This window comes from Panthera tigris, chromosome C1, assembly GCF_018350195.1.
Source record: "Panthera tigris isolate Pti1 chromosome C1, P.tigris_Pti1_mat1.1, whole genome shotgun sequence".
Classification (NCBI taxonomy): domain Eukaryota; kingdom Metazoa; phylum Chordata; class Mammalia; order Carnivora; family Felidae; genus Panthera; species Panthera tigris.
Window position 1 is genome coordinate 26,346,673 of NC_056667.1, and position 18,813 is coordinate 26,365,485.

Genomic DNA, 18,813 nt, shown 5'->3' on the forward strand with positions numbered 1-18,813 from the left:
GGATTATTTGTTTTTTGGGTGCTGAGTTTGATAAGTTCTTTATAGGTTTTGGAAACTAACCCTTTATCTGATATGTCATTTACAAATATCTTCTCCCATTCCATCAGTTGCCTTTTAGTTTTGCTGATTTTTTTCCTTCGCTGGGTAGAAGTATTTTTCTTGATGAGGTCCCAATTGTTCATTTTTGTCTCCAGAGACATGTCAAGTAAGAAGTTTCTGCAGCCGAGGTCAAAGAGGTTTCTGCCTGCTTTCTCATCTAGGATTTTGATGGCTTCCTGTCTTACATTTAGGTCTTTCATTTATTTTGAGTGTATTTTTGTGTATGGTGTAAGAAAGTGGTTCAGGTTAATTCTTCTGCATATTGCTGTCCAACTTTCCCAACACCATTTGCTGAAGAGATGTCTTTTTTCTATTAAATATTGTTTCCTGCTTTGTCAAAATTAGTTGCCCATACATTGTGGGTCCATTTCTGGGTTCTCTATTCTATTCCACTGATCTGTGTGTCTGTTTTTGTGCCAGTACCATATTGTGTTGATGATTACAGCTTTGAAATACATCTTGAAGTCCAGAATTGTGATGCCTCCAGCTTTGGTTTTCTTTTTAAGGATTGCTTTGGCTATTTGGGGGTCTTTTCTGGTTCCATACAAATTTTAGGATTGTTTATTCTAGCTCTGGGAAGAATGCTGGTGTTATTTTGACAGGGATTACATTGAATATATAGATTGCTTTGGGTAATATTGACATTTTAACAATATTTGTTCTTCCAATCAATGAGCATGGAATGTTTTTCCATTTTTTTGTGTGTATTCTTCAGTTTCTTTCATAAGTTTTCTATAGTTTTCAGTGTGTAGATTTTTCACCTCTTTGGTTAGGCTTATTCCTAGGTATTTTATGGGGTTTGGTGCAATTGTAAATGGGATCAATTCATTAATTTCTCTTTCTGCTGCTTCCTTGTTGGTGTATAGAAATGCAACCAATTTCTGTACATTACTTTATATTCTGCGAGTTTGCTGAATTTGTGTATCAATTCTAGCAGCTTTTGGTGGAGTATTTTGGGTTTTCCACACAGAGTATCATGTCATCTGCAAAGATTGAAAGTTTTACTTTCTCCTTGCTAATTTGGATGTCTTTTATTTCTTTGTGTTGTCTGATTACTGAGGCTAGGACTTCCAACACTATGCTAAATAACAGTGGTGAGAGTCACAATTTGCATTTCAAAGCAAGCACAGTAGAAGAACCAACCATACATAGCTGATGGAATTATTACAAAGATTACATGATAAAATGCATAGGAAGCTTTTAATAGTGCCTAGTATTTAGTAACTGCTCAAAAGTAGTGTAAGTGATTGTGGTTGTTGGGATAATGGCAGTGGTCATCGAGGTGCCATGGTTATTGGTCATACAGTTATTCCAAGGACAGTCACCCAGAGGTGCACCAATGGAGGCTATATGCCCATTTTACACAATGCAGGACTGAGGCCCAAAGAATCTGAGAAATCTCTAAGAGCACACAAAAATCTGATACAAGATGTATAATTAAAATACACACACACACACACACACACACACACACACACACACACGCTGCTCCAAAACTTTTACCCTGGGTACCTGGTGGTTAATCATTTTGCCCAGGTCAACAGAGCTGTGAAGAAAATGCTCTCTACCTTCAGGGAATTTGAGCCCTTTTTAAAAGGCAAAGGGAAATGGGTAAAACTTTCAGTTCTGTATGAGAAAGCAAGCCTAATTTTTTTGGTGGTTCCTATTGACTTGGAAAGAGAAGATCTGCCCATCAAATGGCATTTTACCAGTTGATCAATTTGGTGTCATTCTCATTGAATTAAATCAAATTGAAATGTAATTCCCTTCCCAGAACAAATCCCCTTGCAGGGATTCACTGTGCAGAAGTGATTGACCTTGTGCTGGTTGCCTAGAGGGCTTTCCAGAAAGTTACAGGCACAAACAAGGCCTGTAGAGCTCACACCTTGCCAGGCACAACTCTCTCAGCTGACGTGGACTTGACCACTGATGCTCCTGGGTCAACAGAGATGCCCAGATAGCTTCCATTGACCCCTGCAGGACTATGATCAAGTACCTGAATGTGGGCTTACACCTCAGAAAATGAGCTGGCATATACAAAGGAACAAGGAACCATCACACTGGAGAGCTCACAGCACATAGGGAGCCTTTGTAAAAAGTAGAAGAAGTGTTCCCCTCCATTCTGTGGAATTACAGACTGGTACCCCAGATGGTAGGGAAAAGGTGTTCCTTCCTCCAGACTACAGCAACCACAAACCAAGGTGCAAAGGTTAGTGGGTGATAAGTGGGTTGAATTTCAGCCTCTCTCATTCCCAGACTCAATTTATGCAACCACAGCCAGCAGTACTAGTCAACTTCCCACTGGAGTCACCACAGAGGGCTCAGCTCTGAGACATCCTTGAAACAGAGGCTCAGCTCTGGCAGAGCATGGGTACTGCTCAGAGAATACAGTGGCTATTGGCTGAACCAGCTGCAATTGTCCCCACCAAGTCCTGGGAGATCCTAAGAACAAACCTGCAAAACATTTTCTCGCCGGAGTTCCCCATGAAACCAGAGACTGTACTACTTGACCCGTGGCCCTCCTGTCCTTTATCTACCCCTCCACTCCCTGTCTTGGGAACCAGAAGACCTGGCATGAAATCTTGGCTCTACTGACTAGATAACCACAGGCCAGAGACTTAACCTCTCTGGGCTTCAGCAAAGCAGTAACCATGCTTGTCAGCAGTACACAGAGGCGCGTATTGACCCTGGAAACAAGGGTGCCCTCTGAGAGTTAGGGTAGTAAACCCACACAGAAGGAAGAGGCATGCCATCTGTTGCCATGAACCAAGAGGTGACCTGAAAATGTGACTGAAGAGTTTGGAAAGACCCCTAATGCCAATCACAGTGGCCTGGGTTTGGTCACAGGGCGACAAGACTGAGGGGTGATGGTAATTGAGTAAGCAGAAACCTAATTAACTAAATCAGTTGGCAAAGACCGTGCGAGCAGAGAAAGCATGCCTAGCCTGGAGCAGAGACAGGGGAGCCCAAGGAGCCAAGAGCTGGCCATATTTATTCTGTGATAAATTCACAGAGCCTTGTGCCAGGCTCAGAGGCGTCCTAGCAGCCAACCACTGAGCCTTCTCAGAGACATCCGAACTCTCCTCAACCCTTCTCAAGCCACAACAATCTTCAGTCCCAGCGTTATCAGGATTAAATAGGAAAGTGCCCAGCACATAGCAGGTGGCAAATACACTAAAACCCCCTCTCACTCTGTTCCCTTTTTTTCCTGCAATAATAACCAATGTCAAGTCTTTCCCATTACACAGTGTTTCCTCCTAGATCTCCGGCTCTTCCCTCCTCTGGTGTGACTATCCTCCCCCACACCCCTGGTTATGCATCCATCATATTCCTTTCCTCTATGCCTGATGGAGCGTCACTTTTCTTGTCAAGAACGCCTCTCTGTTCTAAACCTAGTGGGGAAGGCAAAATTAATAAAATAGCCACACAAATATCAACTTGCAACCTCCAAGTGCTATAAAGGAAAGGTGAGAACAGATGTTGTGGCTGCTATGATGTGCTCCCTAGTCCACCTTTCAGGCCTCAGGCCTTTATCCTCCCCACTGCCAGGAGTACTGGATGCGGACAATGTCTCATCACTTGATTTTTCCCCAGAAATTGCCCTCAGCCTTCAAGAGCCACCCTGAAAAGGTCACACCCCTTTCCTTGGGGCAAGCCACCTCCAGTGACTCCAGGAACCCACCTAAGATAACACATCAAAGGAGGACTTGTCTAGTTAGGGGATGGTGGAAGCAAGTGAGGGTGTGAGGGTCATACAAAGCTTTTCTAACAAAAGTACATCTGAGGTGAAGTCTGAAAAGTAAGGAGTTATCTGGAGGAGGAATGTTCTAAGCAGTGGGAACAGAATGGGCAAAGATAATGAGGAAAGAAGGAAGTTTTAAGGCCAATGGGGCTGAGGTACAGAGATTATGAAATATCAGGGACGGGAGAGAGGTCAGGATGGAAATCAGGTTAGGACCAGGTTGAGCAAGACCTTATAGGCCACGTTAGGTTAAGGTCTAATCCAAAAGAAAACTTTCTGATTCATGGTTGCCTTAGTTTTCTATGGCTGCCATAACAAAATACCATAACACACCACAGGCTGGGTGGCTCAGACAATAGAATTATTTTCCCAAAGTACCGCGCGCTGGAAGTCTGGGTTCAAGGTGCCAGAAGGGCTGGTTTCTTCTAAGGCCTCTCCCCTTGGTTTGCAGATGGCCACACTCTTGCTGCCTCTTCATGTGATTGTCCCTCTGTGCACATGAGCCCTAAGTGTCTCTCCTTTTTGTCCAAATTTCCTTTTCTTTTTTTTTAATTTAAAAAAAAAACTTATTTAATGTTTATTTTTGAGAACGAGAGAGAATCAGAGCATGAGTGGGGGAGGGGCAGAGACCAAAGGAGACACAGAATCCGAAGAAGGCTCCAGGCTCTGAGCTGTCAGCACAGAGCCCAACATGGGGCTTGAACTCACAGACTGCAAGATCATGACCTGAGCCAAAGTCGGACGCTTAACCAACAGAGCCACCCAGACACCCCCAAATTTCCTTTTCTTACCAGAGCACCAGTCAGCCTGGATTAGGTCCAACCCCTAATGTCCTCATTTTAACTTAATCACCTGTTTAAAAGCCCTTTCTCCAAATGCAGTCACATTCTGGGGCGGGGGGGGGGGGGGGGGGGGGGGGGAAGGGGTTAGGGCTTCAACACATGGATTTTGGGAGGATACAACTCAGCCCATAACAGTGATGTTTTCTGTCTGCAAGGTCCTATGCATGTACAAACTCTAAATCTCAATAAATAAATAATTTTAGTAACCACCTTTGTTGAACATAAAAAATGCCATTATATTGGACCAGTCCCAGAAAAGGCAAAATATATGGTTGGAATATATATGTACGTAGATACATGTATATATAAGTCATTTCCACCACATCCTCACCGGCACCCTCAGATGCCCTGGTCCCTACTTGCGATTCACGGGCCCTTCCTCCCTCTCCGCTCCCATCCCAGGCCGGCTGTCTGCCAAGTACGGCTGGAGAAAATCAAATAACTATGCTGCTCCATTACAAATTCATGGTTTCCAAGTTCTGTGGGGCTCTCGCTGCCCTGCCCTCCTCCTGCTCACCCCCAGCTGCTCAGCAGCTGCCAACCCTTTCCATCCTCTGCCCTTGCTTCACCCCTACCCCTCACTCTTGGGAGACCCTCTGCCCTGCCCCAAGGTTGTTGTCCAGTTTCTTTCCTTACTTCCTCCAATTCTTCCAGAGCTAACTAGAGGAAGGCACATGTGGTGTAAGAAAGAAGGAGGTCTGGTTCCAGACTATTCCCATAGGTAAGACCTTTCTTCTTAGGCAAGTTAACTTCACCTCCCTGTGGCTCAGTTTCTCTTTTTTCTTTAATATTTATTTAATTTTGAGAGACAGCACAAGTCAGGGAGGGGCAGAGAGAGAGAGGGGGACAGAGGATCGAAAGCAGGCTCCATGCTGACAGCAGAGACCCCGACACAGGACTCAAACTCATGAACCGTGAGATCATAACCTGAGCCGAAGTCAGACACTCAACTGACTGAGCCACCCAGGCTCCCTGTGGCTCAGTTTTTTTTTTATCTGTGGGAGAATGGTCATCACTTCAAGATGGCATCCTGTCCCACACAGGATGAAATCCAAACTCCTCACCACAGTCAGCAGGAGTGGCCCGAAGTGACCTGGCCCTGTCTACTCTGACATCATCTGCTATGCCTCTCTCCCTGACTGTGTTGTTCCAGCCACGTTGCCTCTGGCTGTTCCCAGAACACAAGCTTGGCCCCCATCTCAGGGCCTTTGCACATGCGGTTCTCTCTGCAAGATCTTAACATGACTTATACCCCTCCCAGGCAGTTCTCAAAAAGACCTTCCCCAATTACCCCATCTATACACCCACCCTACGTTTTCTAATCTCTTTATTTCTCTTGGTTTCACTTACCACTTAACACTCCCTGAAATTATGGCTGTTTGTTTACTTGTTTATTGCCTTTCTCCCTCACAAAATTGTAAGCTTCAGGAGAGCAGGGACTGTGCTTTGGTCATAGTCACTCACAGTGGTAAAATAATGCCCATTTTGTTAAATGGATAAGAGGAAATACCTAAGATGGCCATCTAGTGACATTTCTGTGCTACCAATATGCCCACCACTCCTCTGAGACCCCATTACACCCACCCTCACATCTCAGTTCCAACATTTGGTGGAAGCTGCCAGCCACCTTGACCCCTGACCCTGACCTTGGCCACAATGATTGATCAGGGATTAGGAACATACCTTGGTCTGAACCAGTCAGAGTCCTTCCCTGGGATATTCCAAACTACAGCCAGAAAAAGAGCAAATTTCCCCCTGAGAGACAAAATTGTGGAGCCGGAAGCAGCTGGCAGCCTTTTCCTGCAAGGCACAAGACATAGACGTCTAATGCCCTGTCAACACAGCCCTTCCTGTAATTTGGACACCTGAGCCAACAATCATCTCTTTGTCTAAGCCAGGTTGCATGGTGATTCTGTCGCTTGCAACCAAAAGAGTTCTGTTGTCCTGATAAATGACTCAACATGTGCCACATGCCAGGAGCAGAGCCTGGGTCGAAGCAGCCGTAATTGCTGTTGGCTCCCTTCCTGCTACTGCTATAATTTCACCCTTCTTTGCCTCCCCTTTCCCATCTCAGAGGAGGGCACATCTCCTCCTGTGCAAGGCCTCTTCTACCCCTTTCTACTCGGACGCTTGTTCCTTCGCTTCATCGGCCAGAGATGGCAGGGGTGGTGCTCACTTTGCAGGGAATGAGGAGCTCCTACAAGACGGGGCTGTGCTGTCTCATCTCTCGCCCTTTGGTGTCCAGCAGCAGTATGTGCCCCAAATGCCTATCTCAGTGGCAGAGTCAGAGCCAAACAGAACGAAGCCTCGGGCTCCTTATAAACTGAAGAGGGCTCCATAAAATGTATAAAAGGGGAAGGGCTGTCTGTATGTAAGGGATTGTGATTGCGGTTTTATTAGCCAAATAGATAACTCTCATCATGAAAGGAGGCTTTCTGGAGTGATGGATGGCTCGGAGGCCCTGGAGGGACGTGGGTATTTCTCAAGGCCGCCAGTCAAACACATTAACTGCATAACATTTCTCTCTCCATGGCAACCGGCTGGGCCTCTTGCACCAGGCCCGCACCTGTGTTCTGAAAGTCCCTTAGCCCTCCTGGCTGCTGCCTCCCAAACCCCGCTGTTCGTGGTACATACTCATTTGCACCCCCAGCCCCATCCACAGGAGAAAAAGTACCAGCTTGGGGAGGGGCATGTGAGGGAATCCAGGTCCAGAAATAGGCCAGGCCATGGGCCGCTACCTCCTCTGCCTCTGCACCCCTGCAACGTTCTAATCACACCGCCTGGTCTCTGCCAGCAAGCCCCAGAGAATGGAGCCCTAGTGAGACTGGTGTGGGGACTGGGAACCTTCTAGATACCAGTTGCTGAGCACTGGCATGGTCACAATGATCCGGAAGCAGGGGGACTCTCATTTCTGTTGCGGAGATGAGAAATCCAAGAGGGTCGAAACGTGAAGGGACCAGAGCAAGATCACAATTTAGCAACTGGCAGAGTCCCCACCCCCAGTGTGTTTGATGCCCCATGTTCTTTCCTTTGTGCTCCTGCTTTCTTCCCAGCTCCCCACATCATCAGTAAGCATAGAGTGGTAGGGGGCTGGGAATTCCATAGGGAAGGAGGGGTCTCAGCAGCACCCACCCCTTCCCACCCCCACTGCTCATGGTCTCTATCCAGAGAATGGCCATCAGTGCCTGGGAAGACAAACACCCTCGCCCCCCTTGGGTATCAACACAGAAAGCAGTGGAGACAGTAAGTATAGACAACTCCTTCAAGAAACTTCTTCATCTGGCATTGAAAGAAGAGAGGGAGGTGTGTAGGATACAGGCAAGCAGCCTGGACTAGAGAGAAAACAGTCCATGGAGATGGATAGGTTGAAGACACCAAGGGAGAAAGAGAGGGCACATTCCCAGCAGGAGTTCTTCAGGGTGGGACAGGCAGGAAGACATTTGACCAGGGATCTGCAAATTTTTTCTGCAAAAGGTCAGAGAGTAAATATTTTCAGCTCTGTGGGCTATACAGTCTCTGTCACAACTTTTCAACTGCCACTGTGGTGCAAAGGCCACACAATGTGTGTTCCACATGGTGTTCCATTTATCATGCTCCAATAAAACTTTATTTACAAAAACAGATGGCGGGCCAGATTTGGCCCTGGGCCATAGTTTACCAAACGCTGATCTAGAGTACAGGGTGCAGCTGGTGCTGTGAGAGAAGCAACCATGGTAATAAACTTGGAGAGAAAGGAGACCTGTCGGCATAGTGCCATCAACAGGGCAGCACATAAGAGGTGTGCACGGAATGTTGACGTGAACTATTGGACTCTGACGCAGGAAGAAGAAAGCATTGGGTACATTTACAGAGAAATATTGAGATAGGGAGTTCAAATATGATGGTCTTCACCCTCCAAGGAGAGAAAAGAGAATATAAATCACATGGTGTAGGGTCGGTGGCTTCACAAAAGTGAGAAAGACTAACACAGAAGGCAGACATCCAGTTCCAGCAGTTCCAATAGCTGTGCTCATGGGGGTCCATCAATGCCCACCCCCAACGCTGGACAGAGATCTCTAGCAGGGATGGGAATACAGAGGTGGGAGGCAGCTGGGAAATCTGCTGATCACACAGCCAGCAGAGGTTAGGTACGAACCGGTACAACAGGCTGGAGGTGTGGGCCAACAGACAGAAGCCAGCTGGTCCACGAGCCCAACACTTTGAAATCACTGGACAGGCAGACGCGATGATTAACCATGCACTACTGCCTGGAGAACACCACATAGGGCTGCTCTGTAGCTCCAGCAGGTATCCGGATGGGAAGTTAAAAGGCTCTGGCTTCCAAGCTCCTGGCTACCTGTGACCTGGTAAGACTGCTCTTTTCTTTGCTCTTCTGAGGTCCACAGGGGGTGGTTCCAGTTGCTCAGAAAATTCACACCCAAGAGCCCCTAATACACTGAAGAGAGAGGGAGACAGAACGAGGTGGGGGAAGACATGACCCACGGGGACCCTAGGAGAAAAGCGGACCACATGGTTTGAAGGCCACAGTAACACAGGGACAGAGCACTGCTGTGACAGATGAGATCTTCTCCCACTACCTGCACATGTGTATCCACGGTGAACACTGTCTTCAGACACCCCTGTCCCTTAAAATGGTGTCTGTGGCCGCCGTGATTGCCGATGGGCTATGAGACAGTCACTGCGCTTACTGCTTCTTTGCACTTTGGAGCTCCCTGTGCTCCCACCAGCTTCCGGTTGGCCTTCCAGCTAAGGCTGCCATGGGTGGCCATGCAGGCTGCACAATTCTATGGGGCGCCAACCAAGAGCTGCAAAACCCTTATCCTGCCAGCTGGACGCAAGAGGAGCGTGAGGCACCCAGAGGTCACATGAGAGCTATGCACTTTGGCTCTGAAGCTGGCACTCTCCACCTCATGCCAGAGTGAGGAGCTCACCTGCCTGCACAACCCTGGCCTGGGAGGTAAGCAGGTCAGGCTGGCTGGGCAAATGGAAAGGATGTCCGTCCAGAACAGAATCACTAGCGGTCTACAGCATCACTGGGTGTGTGGGCCTAACCTCACCAGATCTTCCAATTCTTCAAGAGAAACAGGATCCAGAGTGTTTTTTTTTTTTCTTCCAAGATTTTATTTAAATTCAAGTAGGGCCGAAAGTTTTAAGTGAAGTCTCCTGATTTTTGGAAACTGACCCAAATTTTTACAAAATACGAGTCCAAACAAAACACACCTGTTGGCCAAATCCAGCCCATTAGTCACCAGTCTTCCCCACTGTACCCTATCTGCTATTTCTCTTTCATCTCATTACATTGACATGCCAGCCCCTACCAAGAATATTACGTTTAATAAACAAGAACACCGAGGCTCAGAGAGAGGGGGCTTGCCCACAGTCACTCAGCTGATAAGTACTAAACCCGGAGTCTGCGCTTTCCGTCGGGCCCTGCATTACCCTCCCCATGCCGGGGTGCTCCCCCAGATGGTGAAAGCCTGGGGTGGGTGGTTTCCCATATCCACAGCATCTCTCACTCGGTGCTGCATGTGGGGTGAGAGCTGACACCCTGATACAGCAGCACTTCCTTCCACATCAGATTTCACTCCTGCTTGGGCTCAGCTGGCGTTGTCAGCCATTTCCCCAGGGCCGTCCCCGATGGATGGGGGAGACAGCAACCCTAAACGCCCTCAGCCTGGATCACACCGAAAGAGCGGTGAGCCGACCAGGTGGCCAAGTCCCCCAGTTAAAACAGAAACGATGGGAGCCCAATTCTCCATCCAGAACCTGAGCTTCTGCTTCTGAGGATGGTTCCCCTCGACTGAGTCTGGATGTTGAGACCATCTGGCCCAACTTTGTTTTCTGAACTTTATTATAGGGCTGGAACTAGATTACATAGGAGGATGTCAGCTGAATGCCGTTTCAGCGAGGGGAATTTGTAACTTGCTAACCCCCGTGAGTGCTGACCAAACCTGGGAGAAGGTCTGTGGTGGCCAGACACAGAGTTCTGGCCTCAACTTTGACCCGTACAACATTATTAATGACTTAGTCGAAAACATAAAAAACTTGTTTACCAAATTTGTGGTTGATTAAAAAAAAAAAAAAAAAAAAGCCTGAGCAGATTGCAAAAACATCGACAGGATCCAGATGGCTCTAGACAGGCTGGACTGATGGGCTGAATCTAATAAGATAAAATAAAGCAGAGATAAATGTCAGGTCCTGAACTTGGCTTCAAAACAATAACTGTTCAAGGACAAGATTGAGTTGGGCGGGACAGTAATGGGATTTAGCAGCAGCAGGTTTTAATGAAGCTGGAGCTTTAGTCAACACAGCATAGCTGTAACACTAGCAGAATAGTCCAGGATGTTCAGCACAGCATTGTTTACACTAGCATATCATTGGGAACGATCTCATTGGCCAATGGACGTGGTTCACCTGTGCAACTGACAGCTACATACCCATTAAAAATAATGGCATAAGAATATATTAAGGACTTATTATTAGAAAAATACTAAGTGAAAAACAGCAGGTTACAAAGCAATATGTGCAGTTTGAGCCAATTTTTATTTTTTGAAAAAAAAAATCTGTGTAAAGATACACACCAAAATGTGAACTTGGCCATTACTAAGTGGAATTAGGGGTGACTCGGGTGGGGAGCAGGGTCTTAGTAAGTGTGTAAAGTGTGTGAAGGTTTTGGAAAATTAATGCAATCTTCAGACATGTAGAATTCTAGTGTCTAAAAAGTTGGAGAAAAAATTCTGCTATTTGGGCATAACCAAACCTGGGGTCTCGAGTCCAATTCCAGGTGTCCCCCTTTAACAAAGGACAATTTTGTTAGTGATAGACAGTGGCAGCAAATGTGTTGAGTGCTGACAGTGTGCCTGGAAGTGTGCTAAATTCTTTTAATCAATTGTCTCATTCAGCAGGTTCACAGGCGTTTCTCCATTTTATGGACAAGGTTCAGAGAGGCCAAGGAATTTGCCCGAGGTCACACAGTTAATGAACAGCAACACCAGAATTTGCATTTCTGAAAGGAAACTGCCAAGAGACAGACCACTTTCCTGCAAACGTTGCCAAGTGCTTCCAAGCATAAGGCTTCACAGACACAGCCTGGGGATCCTCGGTGTCAGGACTGGCCACTAGGGGTTCTAAATGACTGAGGGTCCCTAATCTTGGGAAACACTGGGAAGGTGCCATGGGGACCAAGTGTTGGGGGCCATCGGGACCGAATTTCAGAACCCCAGACTCTGTAATTAAGACTGTCTCACAGAAGGTGAGGGAAGTTCAACTGTCACGTTTGTAGAAATTAAAGAACATGAAATTTGGGTTGGGGAGAAGAGTAGGAAAGTTAGTACAGGGGCATGTTGAAAAATTAGTCACATCCCCCCACCTCAAGCCGTCCCAGCCTCTCGGCACTCAGCTTCAGCTCCTTCTTCTCATCAAGAACTGAACAACCTAAAAGATCTGTAACTCCCTGGGGCCAGCCCATAACAGGTCAGCCAAAGGGTTTCTCCTACCTTTGGAAATTTTCCTTTGGGGCAGGAAAACTCGTGGCAGTGGACTCAGAGATCAGCACTGCAAGGCCACCTGCAGTCCTGGGAGAAGGGAGGCAGCTCTGAGCACACCTTTCCTCTTGGGTGTGTGCAAGCATGCTGGGATCAGGCCTTTTAACCACCCTCTGCCACCTTGAAAACATGTGGGTTAGTCTGGAGGAGGAAGAGGCCGGTGCAGCGTGAAACCAGAAGTCAGAGCCAGCTTCCCGTGGAAGAATAAGAGAGGTGCGTTTCAGCTTCCAGCCAGTGACGTCCTGCAGTGGAATTGCTCTGACCTCCAAAGTTATGGTCTCCTGGTGGCCAGTGTGTAGCAGATGTCAGACACTCACTGGTTGTCAGACACAGTGTAGAAGGGATTTGTGCTCTAGGCTTTGAAGGTCATGTGGGTCAGGATTTGTCAGGGTCAGGGTTGTTCAACATTATTTCCCCAGGTCCTTAGCACAGACCTGGATTATAGTAGATGCTTCAAACAATTACCTGTTGAATTAATTCATTAATTAGTGTGAGGGTTAGACCAGATTACCACTAAGGGCCCTTCTGGAACTGAATCTGACACAGGAATTTAAAACCCATGTCCATAAAGTCCTGATTATGTGCATCATGACTCATTTCTTCCAAAGTCTATGCCCTCATGTAACACAACAGCCCAGTGGGCACCTCACTCTGTGCTATGGAGAGGCCATTCTCTCTCCCCTTAAATGCTCCACCCTGAGGCCGCACATAACACACCATGCTGTCACCATGCCACTAGGGCACCAACCAAGGCCCAGAAGCTGCACATTTGGTTACTTCTAATATTTTACATTTGCAATGTAGACAACTGCAAGTACAAGTCTGCAAATACTTGTTTGTTTTCCTTCTTGGTTATTTCTTTGAATTCTAGTTTGCAAAAGGAAATTGTAGGATGTTTTCAGCCAATGGGTGGCTGGCTTTTCTGGCAGATTTGGAGCCTTAAACTTGAGTTCTTTCAGTTTCTATGCATTGTAATGATTTTCTGGTCCCACTGAGGGCAGACAAAAAGCCCAAGAAACTTCTAACTCAGACACTTAGTCGTACTAGAACATCCCAGACAACTTAGGACGGACGATCCAGAAGGCTGTTCTTCAATTCATTCCTATCATCTCTGAGTCACACAAGCCAGGATAAATGTCCTCCCCCTTCACACACCCTTCCCAGAAGCCCTTCCAATACAATACCACAGTCTCGGAGGTGGGTCCCAGGAGGATGTCTCCTGGCACAAAATGGTTCTCCTAAAATTCATTGTTTATTTCCTTTCTTCCTATAGCTGGGGGTGGGGGGTGTGGGGAGACTGCAGAAGAAGACACGCAGGCATCTGTACTTCTGTGGGAGTACTCACTTCACATGGTAAGGTTTCCAGGCCTCAGACACGTCTTTGTGAAAAGTGAGCAGAAAACTGTCACGTCTGGGATTCCTAACCCAGTGCAAACGGTCACAGCCGACTCTGCCCAGCAGAGGAAACTGGCCAAAAATTTAAATGGTTTCCTGGCACTTAGGAGCCCTCCAACAACACAGGCTAATTTCCAGGACCACCAGCAGAGTGCAAATGCATGTCCCTACATCCCCACCACCCCAAAGTCAACGCTTAGCATGACTATCCTTCTATAATAGTTGAATGGTGGCATAGTAGGACCAAAAAGTGCTGGAACGTGCTGGGCAGAGTATCTGTGTATTGATGGACTACACAGACTTCTCAGAAGATGGAAAGGTTACATATGGTACTGATTCCCCCCATGCTGAGGCGGTGAGCCCAGGGTGCTGCCTGGACCCTGTGTTCCCCATTAGGATACCTGCCTCGGGTATTTGCTTCGTTACAGTTTGTCATGCAAAGGGTTTTTCTTGCAGTGTATTCCAGGCTAATTTTAGAAATTTGTTTTCACCTTCCAACATTGATTCCTGGGGCAGCTTGCAAGCTGCCTGGAACGAAAAATCAATGGTGACAGCAGTAGAGTGGGCTCCAGTTCTTCATTAACCCAGAGCCCCCAGCAGCCCCAGCCCTGCCTCCTCTCTCAGGGCTGGCCCTGGGCAAAGATGGGCAGCACGGAAGTTTTTCTTTGGTGCCCTTGGCCTTTCTGTCCTGAGCCCTTTCAGTCTGCTTGCTCTCCCCTTCTCCTTTACCAAAACTTACTATCCACCAAGCATGGAGAGGTGGATGCAGGAAAAGAAGTAAGATCCACTGAGCGCCGACGAATATGCCGGGCACTGGGCTACACACCGTCCCGTTTAAATCTACCAATCATTCTCAGAGATTGGCATCGCCCCCATTCCACAGAATAAGAAAACGAGGCACAAGGAGATCAAGAAACAGGCGCAGTGTCACACAGCTAGAAGGTGAAACTGGGTGAAGCCTCTCTGATTCCAAAGCCCGTGTCCTCACCATTGCACTCCACTCCACTTAAAACCACCGCGGTGCAGAAACCTAAGAGCAGGTGTTTGGAAGAGGAGCATCCCGCAGGGACACAGAAAGTGTGCTTTGCCCTGCACCCAGCCGCCCCCGCTCTGCTGAGTTCTACACACAGGGACTGGCCCTAATGAAGTCTCCAGGGACCCCAGGCTGTGCTCCTGAGCCTCAGCTCCACCCACGGGAGGCAGTAGAATGGGCCAAGGGAGTTCTAATTGAGAATTCACAGATCCCCACAGCAGAATCGCAGCCCTCTGGCCAAAGGTCATCCACAAGATGTGCAGAACAAAAAGTGGATGCTGGAGGTCTCTGAAACGAGTGAAAGAAAGCAAAGCAGAGAGAAAGACAGTGAATTCCAGAATGGAGAAGGAGGTGATGCGAGAGAAAGTCGAGGGCAGCCTGTTCAGTAGAAATACAACGTGAGCCCATAGCTAATGTGACATTTTAGCCACATTTTAAAAAGTAAAAAGAAACAGGTGAAATTAATATTGATAATGCATTTAACTCAGGATATCTCAAATGTTATTTCAACATGTAGTCAGTATAAAAAACTTACTAAGACTTTACATTTCTTGTACCAAGTCTTGGAAGTCCCATTTGTATTTTACACACACGGTTCATCTAAGGTTGGAATGGCTAATTTCAGGTGCTCGACAGCCACATGTGGCTAGTAGCTACCACATTGTACAGTGCAGGGCTACAACCATGATTTTTAAATTATGTTCCACAGAACCTAGCACTCCTCAGGAGTGTTCCAGGGGTTCCTGAAATGTTTGGCTTTTGTTTTCATTTTTAATAGATTTAAACTCTTTAAATTAGCAATATTTAAAAATTCACACTTATGGATGTCTCATCCCAGATTTTTTTTTAATTGTTTTAATGTTTATTTATTTTTGAGAGAGAAACAGAGGCAGAGTGTGAGCAGGGGAGGGGTAAGAGACGGGGGGGGTGGGGACACAGAATCCAAAGCAGGCTCCAGGCTCTGAGCTATCAGCACAAAGCCCGATGGGGGGCTTGAGCTCACGAACCGTGAGAACATGACCTGAGCCGAAGTCGAGCACTTAACCTACTGGGCCACCCAGGCCCAGAAAATCAATAGAAAAACATGTTCATATTTGAGAGGAAATATTCATTAATCCTCTTACAGAAGAAGCTGGTACTGTAGAACATCTCTTAAATATTAGTAATTTATATTAGATTTAAAATATTAGTAATTTATATTAGATTTCAATTAAGTGGTAATAACAAAGACCAACACTTAGCCCACATTTGCCATGTGTTTCATGGGCATCATCTTATTAACTCCTCACAACAAATCTTTGAAGTGGGTAATGTTGTTCTTTTCATTTGCAGGGGGAAGATGCTGAGACTGGGGAGTTCAACAACAGCCTGCCCAAGGTGGCAGATAGTGATGTCAAGATTCGAACCCAGCCCCTGCTGTCTAACTTCTAACCAAAGTTCCATAAGCACCAGCTTCCGCTTAAAAACAGAACTTCCCACCATGTCATAAATTCCCTCCCCTGCACCCAGGCTAGGTCAGCCACCTTCTTGTGAGGCCCTTCCATGCATGCACACACACCACACAGCATTCTGTCTAGTTCAACCAACACTTATTGGCACCACGATGTGTCAGTATTAGCTGTGATCCCTTTGTAGCTGAGATAAAGCTTCTATATCCTGCTTAGCCCCCAACCATCTGAGAAGTGGTTGGATCTTATCCTGTAAATGATATGAAGTCAGTGAAGAGTTTAAGCAAAGAGGGTGACGACAAAGATCAGATTTGCATTTCAGAAATCTCCTTCCGCTAGCTGTAGTGAGAGTACATTGGAGGGTGCCGGGTGGGAGAACGGAAACCAATGAGTAGTTGTTCAAGTGGTGACAGTAGACACTAGCGAGGACCATAGAGGATGGAAGCTCTGGGTCTTGGTGATCGGCTAATCATTGAGGGGGGCAACAGAGAGAAAGTGGAGGATGATTCTGGTTTCTGGTTTAAGTAGTGAGCTAACAGTGGGACCGTTAACTGAAACAGGAAATACAGGAGGAAGGTCTGGGTTGAAAGAAATGAATAGATGTGTTAAGTTTAGATTTTTGTTTGGGGGTTGACATTGTAGTTGTCCAACATCCATTCAACCTCTTTGCCCTCTGTCACAGATATGCAGTCTGAGCAACCCACTCTCATCCAGGGTAGACCCTAACTCACATAACCCAATCATAATAAGCCCATCCCATAATAATCCCCCGTGCCATGACTGATACAGGGCACAGGTCCAAAGAAATAAGCACATAACTTTTCCCTTGACACTTTATTGGTGGACAGGCCACAAACTGACCCATTTGGACAGTAGGAAAGCATCTTTCTTCAAAAGTTTTGGGAAAGGAACTCCCTCTTGATAAGAACAAGAAAACAAGTAGTCCTGATTGCTACTGACAACACTCCAACTCAGGAGGTTTAGGATAAGGCAATTCTGAGTATAATGAAGATATAATGTATAATATATAATGAAAGATATAATGCATCATGAAAGCCAAGTATAATGAAGAGTATAATGGAGAGAGAGAAAATCCTGGACCCTGGATGAACTTGTTGAACCAATGGAGCAAGCCCCCCAGAAGCTCAACCATTCCTCTTATGTGAGCCAATATACACTTCTTTATTGCTTAAGCCACTTCAAGTTGGGATTTCTGCTACATACAGCCTCAGGCTTCCTAACCAATATGGATATGTTGAATCTAGGAGACCCAGTACATGGAGTCCCTGGAGTTGGGCAACACAGCATGCCCAGGGTGACCTGTAGGAGTGGTGCCCATCAGCAGATGGCTCTTCAGTCTGAAGCTCAGGGAAGAAGTCAAGCTGAAGGTAAATTTCTGGTGTCATCAGATGGGATGTAAACTGAGAGAAAGTAGCCAAGACAGACCAAGGAAAGCATATAGAATGTGGAGAGGAGAGAAGAGCAGGGTGAAAGGCAGAACCCTGGGAAACACTAGCATTGGGAGGGCTCTAAAGAAAACAAAGGAGCAGAAGGAAGTGAACGAGAAGTTTTAGATGGGAGGAGACTGAAAGAATATAACCATAGAAGCAGGGAGAGGAGAGAGACAAGGGAAGAAACGAGAGGGGAGGGGTGGGGCAACTGCTGAATGGTGAGAACACTGTGGAAAGAGACAGATTGGGACAAAGGGGGAATATGAATTAAAGTTCAGGCCAAGCTGCAATAACAATGAGACTCATGAACACAGTGGCTTAAATAAAATGGAAGTTCATTTCTCTCCCACATGGCAGTCCAGAGGGAGAGATGGTCCAGAGCAGTAATCAGTTCTTTTCCACGAGGTCTCAAGGGGCCCAGATTCCTCTGTCTGGTTGCTGGGCCATCCACAGGGTCTTGCCTTTATCCATGTAACCACAGCTGCTTTTATCACTGGCACTTTCCAAGTTCCGGCCCATGGAAAAAGGCTTCCCCTCCCATGTTCGGTGCAAACAGCTTCTATATACGGATGCAGTCTGGATGGAAGTTGCACACATCCTTTCAGCAAGAACTGAAGAACCGAGTCCATGACCACACCTAACTGCAAGGGAGGCTGGGAGTGAACGGACATTTGGGGACACTTAGCAAGCCCTGGCCCTGGGTTCTAGAAAGTTGTGGTAGGTGCTGTACAGGTGACGACCCCCTCTCCTCCTCAAGCTTATCATCTAGGCTTATCTGCATCAATACCTTAACCCAGTCAATCTTACAAGTAAGGCCTGAGGATCTAATGTGCAACATGGTGATTATAGTTGATAATACTGTGTTGTGTAACTGCAATTTGCTAAGACAGATCTTAAAACTTCTCACCAAAAAAACAAAATGAAACAAAACAAACGAACAAACAAAAGGTAACTCTGTGAGGTGATGGATGTGTTAATTAACTTGACTGTGGAAGCCCCTTCATAACGTGTATGTTTATTAAATCATCACATTTTACACTTTAAATGTATTACCATTTTATTTGTCAATTAAGCCTCAATAAAGCTGGAAAACAAAGTTAGAAGGGACAAGGAGGAAAAAATCTAAAGAACTTGAACACATAGAAGAAGGTGTATAATCTTAGAAAACCCTGAAGAATTTCAGGCTCTCCAATCACATTTCAGTTGTCACCCCTTTGCCCACTCCAGAGACGGCCTTGCAGCCCAGTTAATGCTGCATG